Below are 10958 nucleotides of genomic sequence, written 5' to 3'. Positions count from 1 at the left end.
ATGGACCCATGTTGGCATGACGGTGGAGGACCCCATTCTGGGTAATTGCAGCACAAAGGGTGATGTTACCCCCACGTTGCCCCGGGACACTGATAATTGCCCTCTGGCCAATTATGTTTCTTCCTCTCCTTCTCACCTTTGAGAGGTTGAACCCTGCCTCATCAATATATATGAATTCATGTGGAATTGGCTCAGCATCCATTTGTAAAACTCTCTGAAATACAGTGAAAGACAAGATTGTGTAGTTCAGCATAGATTTAGTGTACAGTACATTTACATGTAAAAAGGTTATGTGTGCAGTATGCAACATCAGAGTGCTAAAGTGAACAATACATACCTCCACATACTCATGCCGCAGCCGTTTGACCCTCTCCGAGTTCCGTTCAAAAGGCACTCGATATATCTGCTTCATCTGCACCTGATGTGTCTTCAGGATGCGTGCTATTGTGGACAGAGAGACCTGATTCACATCATGAAAAATGGTTTGGTCTCCAATAATGTCGGCCTGGATTTCACGGAGCCTTATGGCATTATTTGCCAAAACCATGTTCACAATCTCTCTCTCCTGCTGTTGTGTAAAAATGGGCGCCCTTCCTCCTTGTCGTACTCGACCCTCAATCCTATGTAGAACAAAATACATGTAACCTACTGTAAAATGTCACAGGAAGGGGTGTCAAAAGTGCTGATATGGTGCATACAATAAGCAGCTGTAAACAGGTTATTTTTTACCTGTTTTCTTGTCTAAATGCCCTTATGACAGATGCCACTGTGTATCTGCTGAGATTTGGCTGAACTCTCAGTCCAGCCTCCCTCAGCGTCAATCCATGGTTCACTACATGGTCCACAAGTGTTGCACGAATTTCGGTGCTTAAATTTGATCCTCTTCTTCTTTCAGCTTCACCTCCTCCTGCTGCAGGTCTTCCTCTTCCTCTTCCTCTACCTCCACCTCGGCCTCTACCTCTGGCACGGCCTCTGCCTCTTCCTCCTCCTCCTCCTCCTCCTCCGATTCCCCCTCTTACTCTCACTCTTCTCCTTCCTTCCATTTTGGTTGAAGATAGGTGAACTCACCTGCTGCATATTTATAGTGCTTAAACCTGATTTGTGTGTCTACAATTAAGCAATCTTGTGTTTGCGCACCTGATGGCTGTGTTTAACCAATTGGCACATAGGTGTGGTAATTTGACAGTCAGTGCTTTAGAATTGCAAGGAAGTGACATCTTGATGTACGTCTGTGTGTAATGCATACAAGTGTGTTTAGTGTTTTGCAATTCACTGTGTGTATTGTTTTGCAAAAAGTGTGAGCTGACTTATTGTGCTTATAGTGGTGCAAATCTGGGCCGAGTTTTGCTCCTTGAGTGTAAGGTTTTGATAATTGTGTAATACTTTTGATTTTAGTGTTTATTCAATCGTAAAAAACTGTAAGAGACATGAGACGTCCTTTCTGATTAAGCGTCACGTGCTGCGACGTCCGTTTGTGATGATCGCGTCAGCTGATCACCGCTGGATCAGCTGTCAGTCTGCTTTAACAGCTGTTTGTGTCTGCACACATGTGCACTGTATTAATTCTAATAACAGACACAGTAACAGTGTTTTCTCTCTGTAACCTGTTACCTGTGTAACAAACACCTGCACATGAAGAACAGGCTGCAGTCTGTGTTCCTGCTGCAGAGCCATACGGACATTTCCTACAGCACTGTGTCTTTATATTATTTTACTTTATAATACTTCAGGTATTTTTTATTTATTAAATTTAATAGAAATGAATCTGTTTTTGCTACTTTTGATTTTTAGACAATTAACTTATTTTTACTCAGATGTTGACCCAGAAAACAAATCAAATCTGCAGTTATTCACTGCATTTTATATATTTTACGACAAGTTATGATCAATATTTCGTTCTAACGATCACAGGTTGTCAAATACCGACTCATTATACCGACGTTGTCGGTTTCAAGGCGCCCTGTAAAGTCTGTTTTAAGGTCCGCTTCCTCTCTGCCGTATGAAACTCTGGTGATGTTGTGAAGTTTCGATTGATGATTGAAGCAAACATATTTTAGGTCTCAATGACTTTTAATATTCAGCTTTGTGGAAACTTACTCTGCAAACATTTATGAAGTTATTTTGTTTTTGATTTCGTGTTTGTTTTTTCTTCTTCAGGTTTATGGATACGTTTTGCACTGGAACAAGCAGCGCTTCCAGCACATTGTCCTGGGAATTTATTGGTTATTCATCACATGAAATGAGCTGATCAGGGTTGGAAATCTCGATTTAGATGCTTATTGATTGAAATGCAGAGAAAACAAGTTTGAAAATTAGTTGATCAACGCTGTACAAATCTCCTCAAACATAAAAGACGACATTAGATTGTTTGGTTAAGTTAGTTTAAAAAAAGTGGCCTTTCTTTTGATGCTTTAACTTTGGTTGTTGAAATGAGGATGATTATTTTTTTCTTGGTGAGAAGTTAAACAACAACAATCAATCCATGAAAGCGTCTCACTTCTCTTCATATTTACATTCTAAATATTTTGTGTGCTTTTAAAACAAATCCGCCGTAGTTACAGTTTGATGCTTCTGGTTTTGGGAGCTTTGTGCTTAAATTGATGTTGGTAAAACACACGTTATTCTACATTTATAAACACACACATCCACACGCCATCCTATTTTCAGATCAATACTCAGAAGGTCTATAATATCATAATATATACATTAACAATACAGATATTTGTGAATCAGTGGAAATAGTCTTTACTTTTTATACAAAAAAAGCCATTGTTTGGTTTTCTGGTTGTATTTGGTCAGTGGTAGCAAAACTACAAATAAATCAGCAACATCCAAAAACATGCTGAATGAGTGAACACACACACACACACACACACACACAAAATAAAAAAACATTTATTTTCCAGTTGTGTAAATATTGTTTGTATATTTCTGATGAAATGTTTTGATTGATAAGGCTCGAGCTAAATATAATTTATGTGTTATGTGTTTATGTAGTTTCAGACGAGATGTTTAAGGGCTGTGGGATTTTTAAATCTTCTCAGCGAGCTGTTAGGAAGCTTCAGTAAATGTTTTTTTCTACAATTCAGAAGAAGAAACGTTTTATCTTGAGTTGTGTTAACTCAGAAATTTAACATCCATCACTTCTTGTGTTGGGTGTACATCGCAAACAAGTTTCCTGTCAATTTGATTGTTTTTGTACTTTAATCTTGCTTTTCAATAAAACCCCTAAAAATCCAAATGTGTCTTTTTGTAATGCCTCATACAGTCACTGAATGAATGTGGTTCTGACTTGTAGATGTTAAACTTTATTGAAACTTTGTTCTGTAAACATGTTTTTTTAGAGATAATAAGGTGAGCTGGACTTTTCAGGTGAAAAGAAAGTGGTCGAGCTGATTTTCATTGACACCTGTTTTAAAGAAACTTGTTGTATGGTTTCCTGCTGTCAAACAAGAGACGTCTACACACAAATAAATCAAAGCTTAGAATAATGTCCTGTTTTTCATTGTGCGTTTGTGGTTGTATTTTTTTATTAGTTTAAGACTTTGCAGACTCATCCTTCCAACCGTGGCTTACATCTGGTTCATTCCAGAATTATGGGCACGTTTCGCGTCTCCCAGATAAACCTTTTGTAATTTAAAAAAACGTTATTAAATCAGTTGACGGTAATTACACTAAATGGAGCGACGGCTGCAAGCTAGTTCATGCGTCACCTGACAAACACTTCTTCCCAATGTCTAGTTGAGCTGTAAGATTTCCAGTGTCTCCCTCTGCTCTGTCATTGCCACCGCTGCCCTGCACCAGGACTGCGCTCATACTTTCAGCCCCACCACCACCCCAGCATCCACCTGCAGGCTCCGGCTAGAGAGGTTTAAGATATTATCTCATCACTCCTCAAATTTCTGCATGTAAAATAAATCTGAGGAGTGATGAGGTCGGAGCCTAGATGCAAACATAAACTATGTTCTGCCACTAATAGTAAAGTTTGATGCATATCTGTGACACAATTTATACTCTGATCAGCCATTACATTATGACGACCGACAGGTGAAGTGGATTACATTGATTATCTCGTTACCATGGAACCTGTCAGTGGGTGGGATATGTTAGGCAGCAAGTGAACATTTTGTCCTTGAAGTTGACGTGTTGGAAGCAGGAAAAAATGGGCAAGCATGAGGATGTGAGCGACTTTGACAAGGGCCAGACTGTGATGGCTAGACGACTGGGTCAGAGCATCTCCACAACTGCAGCTCTCGTGGGGTGTTCCCGGTCTGCAGCGGTCAGGACCGACCAAAAGACGTCCAAACTGGTGAACCAGCGACAGGGTCATGGACAACCAAGGCTCACTGACGCATGTGAGGAGCGAAGGCTGGCCCGTGTGGTCTGATCCAACAGAAGAGCTACTGTAGCTCAGACTGCTGAAAGAGTTGATGCAGGTTCTGATGGAAAGGTGTCAGAACACACAGAGCATCACAGTTTGTTGTGTATGGAGCTGCGTATCTGCAGACTGGTCATGTGCCCATGCTGACCTCTGTCCACCTGTTAAAGCACCTACAATGGGCTTGTGAGCATCAGAACTGGACCACGGAGCAATGGAAGAAGGCGGCCTGGTCTGATGAATCATGTTTTCTTTTACATCATGTGGATGGCCGGCTGCGTGTGTGTCTGTTACCTGGGGAAGACATGGCACCAGGATGCACTATGGGAAGAAGGCAGTGTGATGCTCTTTGGCAATGTTCTGCTGGGAAACCTCAGGTCCTGCCGTTCATGTAGACGTTACTTTGACACGTACCACCTCCCCAAACATTGTTGCAGACCAAGTTTATGGAAACAGTGTTCCCTAATGGCAGTGGCCTCTTTCAGCAGGATAATGCGCCCTGCCACACTGCAGACATGGTTCAACGACAAGTTCAAGGTGTTGACTTGGCCTCCAAAGTCCCCAGATCTCAATCGAGCATCTGTGGGATGTGCTGGACAAACAAGTCTGATCCATGGAGGCCCCACCTCGCTGCTTACAGGACTTAAAGGATCTGCTGATGACGTCTCAGTGCCAGATACCTCAGCACACCTTCAGAGGTCGAGTGGAGTCCATGCCTCGACGGGTCAGGGCTGTTCTGGCGGCAAAAGGGGAGCTACACAATATTAAGCAGGTGGTCATAATGTTATGGCTGGTGTACATAAAATATTGATTAAATGACTCCCATCCCACCCATTACTGAATGTCTTTGGCCGTTGACCGTGATTGATAGAGTCAAATGTTAATCACATTTCAATCAGGAGAGACGTCATTAAGATTGAACAATTATTTATTTACAAGTTTGGAAAGAATGAAATGTGCAAAGTCTTTGGCGATTAGACTCCATCGTGATGCCTTCATGTACTTGAAGGAGTAGAGAGGCCGAGAGCAGGATGGGACACCACCCGATGGAGTCTCGACACTGGTGGTGGTGATGATGGTGAAGACAGGATGAGCTGAGGAGCTGGATTGGAGGTGAACGGAGTGGAGGAGGGTCGCAATGATCGAGCTGCAACGACAAACTGTCTGCGGGAGAGAACAGCTTTAAAATTTGACAGCAGAGGGATGATTGGTCAACAGACGTGGAGGCTAACTCTGGTTGGTTTAGTGTCAGGGTTTGGACTAAAACAAAAAGGGAGAGGACCCAAGGTGCAGACAAAAACAAAACGTTTAATTAACAAAAGACAAAAGGGCAACAAACAAAAGCTTACTGTGAAACAGTCCAGGTCGAAATCCAACAAAAATATCCAACTGAAAGGTAAAACCAAAAATCCAACAGAAACATCGGGAGTCACAAGAAAGTCCAGGTACAGGTTCGGGTAACAGGATCACTGACAAGGATCCGGGATAAAGTTGACGACGAACTGACAATGACACAAGGGAGCACAAAGACTAAATAAACTTGGGAGGTGAAGCTAATTAGACACAGGTGAGACAATCAAGGGCAGGTGAAAACAATCTGAAAGGTGGGAAACAGAACGGAGGGAAGTAAAACAAGACATGACATACAAGGGGCAAGAACTACAAAATAAAACAGGAAACACTAGGAACCAAACTCAGGACTGACAGGACTACAAAGTAAAACAGGAAATAATCTCAATGAAATGCACAACTAAACCAGACTAAACCAAGACAGAACACAATATACAAACTAAACAATAAGAACTCATGACAACAAGAGACAAAGTGACTGAGGAAAAAAAAGGAAATAATATCAAAACACCAAAATACAGATCAACAACATAACTACACTAGAATGACTCATGACATTTAGTCCTCCAATTGTAAACGCCCATGATCAGCTGATCACCAGACAGAGAGGGAGAGAGAGAGAGAACGAGACATGCTGAATGATGGCTAATGGATGAATGAACGAGTATAAACAGTCTTCCTTCTTGAACTTACGCTGAGCTACATTTAAGGATTTTGCACAATTTTAAAATGATTACAGTTTCTGTGTCTTCTTACTGTAAAGAGTACAGCTGTGGTATACCATTCCAGGTTGAGGAAATGTAATCATTTCTGTTCTCGGTAGATGAAGCTGTCAGCAGCTGAGAGGCGATGAAAATACAGGCCATCGCATGATGCTGACCCCTGTAGATGACACAGAAGGAAAAATGCAGGGCGGACGGGCAGAGTGGCAGCAAAGACACGCGCAGGTATTGGAGAGAAGCGCGGCGGAGGTGACGAGCAAAAAGGCAGAGACTTGTACAGATGACACCCCCACAAAGTCCTGAGTCAGACCCTCAACCACGGACATCCAGGTGAGTGTAGTGCAGGGTTAGATGAGTGCAGGACCATGAGTGTTTCATGATCTTTAAGTTATAGGTCAAATGACAAAAGTGTAGTTCTTTGTTAGGACTGTCAGCTTGATACCATGTAATGAACTTTAACCCCCGAGTTTTGTGTCTTAAAGGAAAAATTCACCCAATAATAAAAAGTAATTCAGTCATTATCTGCTCACCCACATGCTGATGGAAAATCTGGTGACGTTTCTTGTCTCCAAAACATTTCTGAAGCTTCACAGAAAAACAGCGTTGGAGCATTCGTCTAAACAACTGAAGCAGCTGGGGAAACAGAAAAACAACAAATGGCTCCATACAGCTCATCCAGTGTAACTCAAGTCTCCTGAAGCCTCAAGATCCCAAAGGATGTGAAAAGACGTTATTTAAGACCAAAAGAGAGACATTATTTATACTCTTTTTAAAGGTGAAATCTTTGTCGTAGCTTTAAGATAAAAGGCTGTAAATAGGCTCAAGTGGTGAGGACGTTCAGGAAATGCAGTTTTAGCTCTTCATCTCACGGCCCAGGAGGTTGCTACCTTTGAGAAGCTTTAAAGTTTAACTTTGAAATGAAACAGTGGTTGTAGTGACTCATTTTCAATACAACTACATTTATCTAAAACAAGCCACTGAAGGGGAACTGGAGCAAGTTTAGACGCTTGTTCTTGTTGAAACAATAAAAACAATATCCAATGTGCTGTCACTTATTACACAGCTGAGCCATTTATTTTATGTTGTGTTTTTTAAAGATGATGTTTTTGGCCTTTGCTTTTATTAGACAGGACAGTGAATAGAGTCAGAAATGTGGGGAGAGAGAGTGGGGACGACATGCAGCAAAGGGCCGAGGGTCGGGGTCAAGCCCGGGGTCGCTGCGTCGAACACTGAGCCTCTGTACATGGGACGCACGATTTAACTGCTGAGCTAAACCAACACCCCAACAGTGATCAATTTATTTACACTTTAATTCATATTAATATCAGCAAAATTCTCTTTGAATTCACTAAAAGGTTTAATTTATGAATATGAAATAAATCATAAAGCTGATAAACTCACGGTAACTCGCTGACACAGTCAAAGTTTGCCTCCAATTCACACACCTGCCTGCAATTACCTGTAGCTTGTCTTTATGCTCAGTCTAAACCAAGGCTTCATCAGGTGTTTCTTCACAGAATTATATACATATTTACACACAACAGCCTTTATTAATGAGTGGCTCATACAAAGATAGAATCAACACAAATAAAAACTTCATTATGGCTCCAACAGTGGTTATTAGAAAGCTTAAAGTTAAAGGTGAAGATTTCAAGGTGTCTAATTTTAATTGTATCATTAGTTGTGTTTTAATGTTTCACTGAATCATTTAAAATCATCAAACCCTCCTTCACAACATTGGACACTCTTTTCTTTCTGAACACAGTTGTTGTGGGATGCTGGTGTGTCTCTGTGTCCTGTTCGGTCGAACACAACATCTCTGTTAAAGAGAGGATCTCCTGTCTGTGCAGATGTTTGGAGTGTTCAGAAGAAGCTTTTTTTATGTGGTGAACTTATTTGTTCTTCTCTTAAAACAGCACCAGTCAGATTTCATAAGTGAGTAAAATATAAAAGCTGAAGATAATTTATTAATCTGGAGCTCCAAACTGTTTATTGTTTTGGCCTCTTTTCTTTTAAAGTGTTTTTATTGTCAGTTTTCTTTCAGATGTTCCATCATTACAGCTTGTGTGTGTGTGTGTGTGTGTGTGTGTGTGTGCGTGTGTGTGTGTGTGTGTGTGTGTGTGAGTGTGTGTTAATGGTTACTGAGGACGTTACTTTAGAGTTTAACTGTCCCTATTTTTACTAAAACTTGTACACATTCATTTTTAAGTTCTTCTAAAACAACAGTAAACAGTTATGTGTTTATTTGTCTGTTGGAGGTTCATAGTTCAATAACATCAAAACATTATAGAGAAAGTTCACTCTGATGTAAGGCTGATGGTAAATAGTTAATAGCAGTAATAGATTCCTCAGTGTGTACTATACTGACAGAGAAAGCTTGGTTCTCTTGTTCATGCTGTGGTTCAGACAGTGCCTACATGTACCAGGATGCATTGCGAGCCAGAACCCACAGCCTCAAAGAAATACGTCTAAATATTAAATTGTATGTAAATCTGTGTCTGTAACATTCTTTGTGCTCATATTTAGGGATTACATTTTTGCTTTCTGCAGCTTGTTTTGAAATACAAGAGAGACTAAAAGTCTGAGCTGGAATAGCCTGAAATCTTTCAGGGGAAGAGACTACGTCAGCTGACGGAGCTGGTGCCGGAGTAACAACAGAGCATGCTGCTGTTTAGAGCTGCAGCCCAGAAACACAGAGAACACAAGCAACACATTCAGACACTTTTCACACTTTATACCAACTCAGACAGAAAGAGATGAGGTTCAGTGAAGTTTCCCTTTAAAGGATTTCTCAGGAGTTCAGCTCTCTCAAAGATAGTCTCTCTCTTGGTTTCATGCAGCAGAGATGCTGTTTGTTTCTATTCTTCTACATCTGATCAGTGATGTGAGTAGAATCATGTACTGTCACTATCTTCAAATGACATACTCAGGTGATTTCCAATTAGCAGTTGAATGACAGATACATAAACGTCCACAGGGGGCGCTGTGACATCACTGACATCTCTGTCAAGGTGAACTCAGAGATAACCTATGGACTGTTGAAGAGTGTTATTGCAGCAGGTGAAACATTACTCATGTTCGTATCTGCTTCCACATAATAAAATGTTGCAGCCAGTGGAGTCGCCTCCTGCTGGCCATTAGAAAGAATGCAGGTTTAAGGTTCCTCCACAACTGGCTTCACTTCTTCAAGTTAAGGCCACGTTCACCTCTTATGTACAGGCTTATAATAAACTCAGGTGTTGATCCGCAGTGAGCATGAAGAGCTTCTGTCAACCAGAGTTTACGTGTCAATGTCACAAAAATATAAATGTAACATGTAACTAGATAAAAGATGTGACACTTATATTGATCGATCTGTTTGTGTTCTGTTAACGACTGATTTAATGATTCAAAAGTGAGGATTGAAACAGAGTTTACAGCGTCAAAGCCAGAGAGAAATGAAAACCAGCATCAGGTGTTCAAACATCAGCAGAGGTGTCACATTTCTCCTGTTGGAGCAGTTTTCAGCGTACACAGCTCCAAATCACTTCAGCAGCATTGAACCTGTCAGACAGAGCTGACCTGATCTGATGTTTGAGAAGCTCTCTGACTCTCTTTCTGCTTTCAGTTTACTGCTTTGGTTCTTGTTTTCAAAGACAAACTGTGAGTCAAAATGTTTCATTTAAACTATCTTTAGTTAAATTGTAATGATTGTCCTGACAGTTAGTTAGTTTGTGCTCAGACCTGTGTGAAGGCCTCGACTGACATGTTACACACAACACAGATATAAAAGTAAATCACTTGATATTGACTTTAAAGAATATAAGATGTCTCCCTCCATCACATTTAATAACCTCATTTAATGTTATGATTGTGCACAGATGTATTTAAATATCAGATAATAACAGACCTCATGAGTACAATGGTTCTGCTGCACATCAACTGCAGGTTTGAGCCACTAGGGGGAGCACCTCCCCACATTTACTCTCTATAACACGTCTGAAACAACACTTCGCTTGTTGTTTGTTGTTTATATTTGGATCAGAGCTGTTTTTAATCTCAGAACAAAAGCACAATAAGACCGACTGCATCCTCACAAACTCTATTTGATCTGTATCTGACCTCTGACCTCCCAGAAAGTTAAAACATTTGTCCACATTTTGATTTCATGTTTATTTTTTCTTCTCTGTTTTTTCTTCTTCAGGTTTATGGATAAGTTACAAGCAGCGCTTCCAACACGTTCTCCTGGGAATTTATTCCACCTTAACCCTAATGTGCACAGTGTTGCCTGTCCCTGTGCACACACATAGATACACACACACACACACACACACAATATAAAAACATAATAACAAAATTTAATTTCCAGTTGTGTAAATATTGTTTGTATATTTCTGTAAAGCTGATGAAATGTTTTGATTGATAAGGCTCGAGCTAAATATAATTTATGTGTTTAAGGTTTTTCATTATTTATTAGGATTATGTTGTTGTTGTTTTCCATAATATGTTAAGTCAATATTAAGGATTCA

The sequence above is a fragment of the Semicossyphus pulcher genome, unplaced genomic scaffold (genome assembly GCF_022749685.1).
Source record: "Semicossyphus pulcher isolate SPU_LCO1_2020_fin unplaced genomic scaffold, fSemPul1.0.p SCAF_5, whole genome shotgun sequence".
Classification (NCBI taxonomy): Eukaryota; Metazoa; Chordata; class Actinopteri; order Labriformes; family Labridae; genus Semicossyphus; species Semicossyphus pulcher.
Note: the sequence above shows the minus strand (reverse complement) of the source record.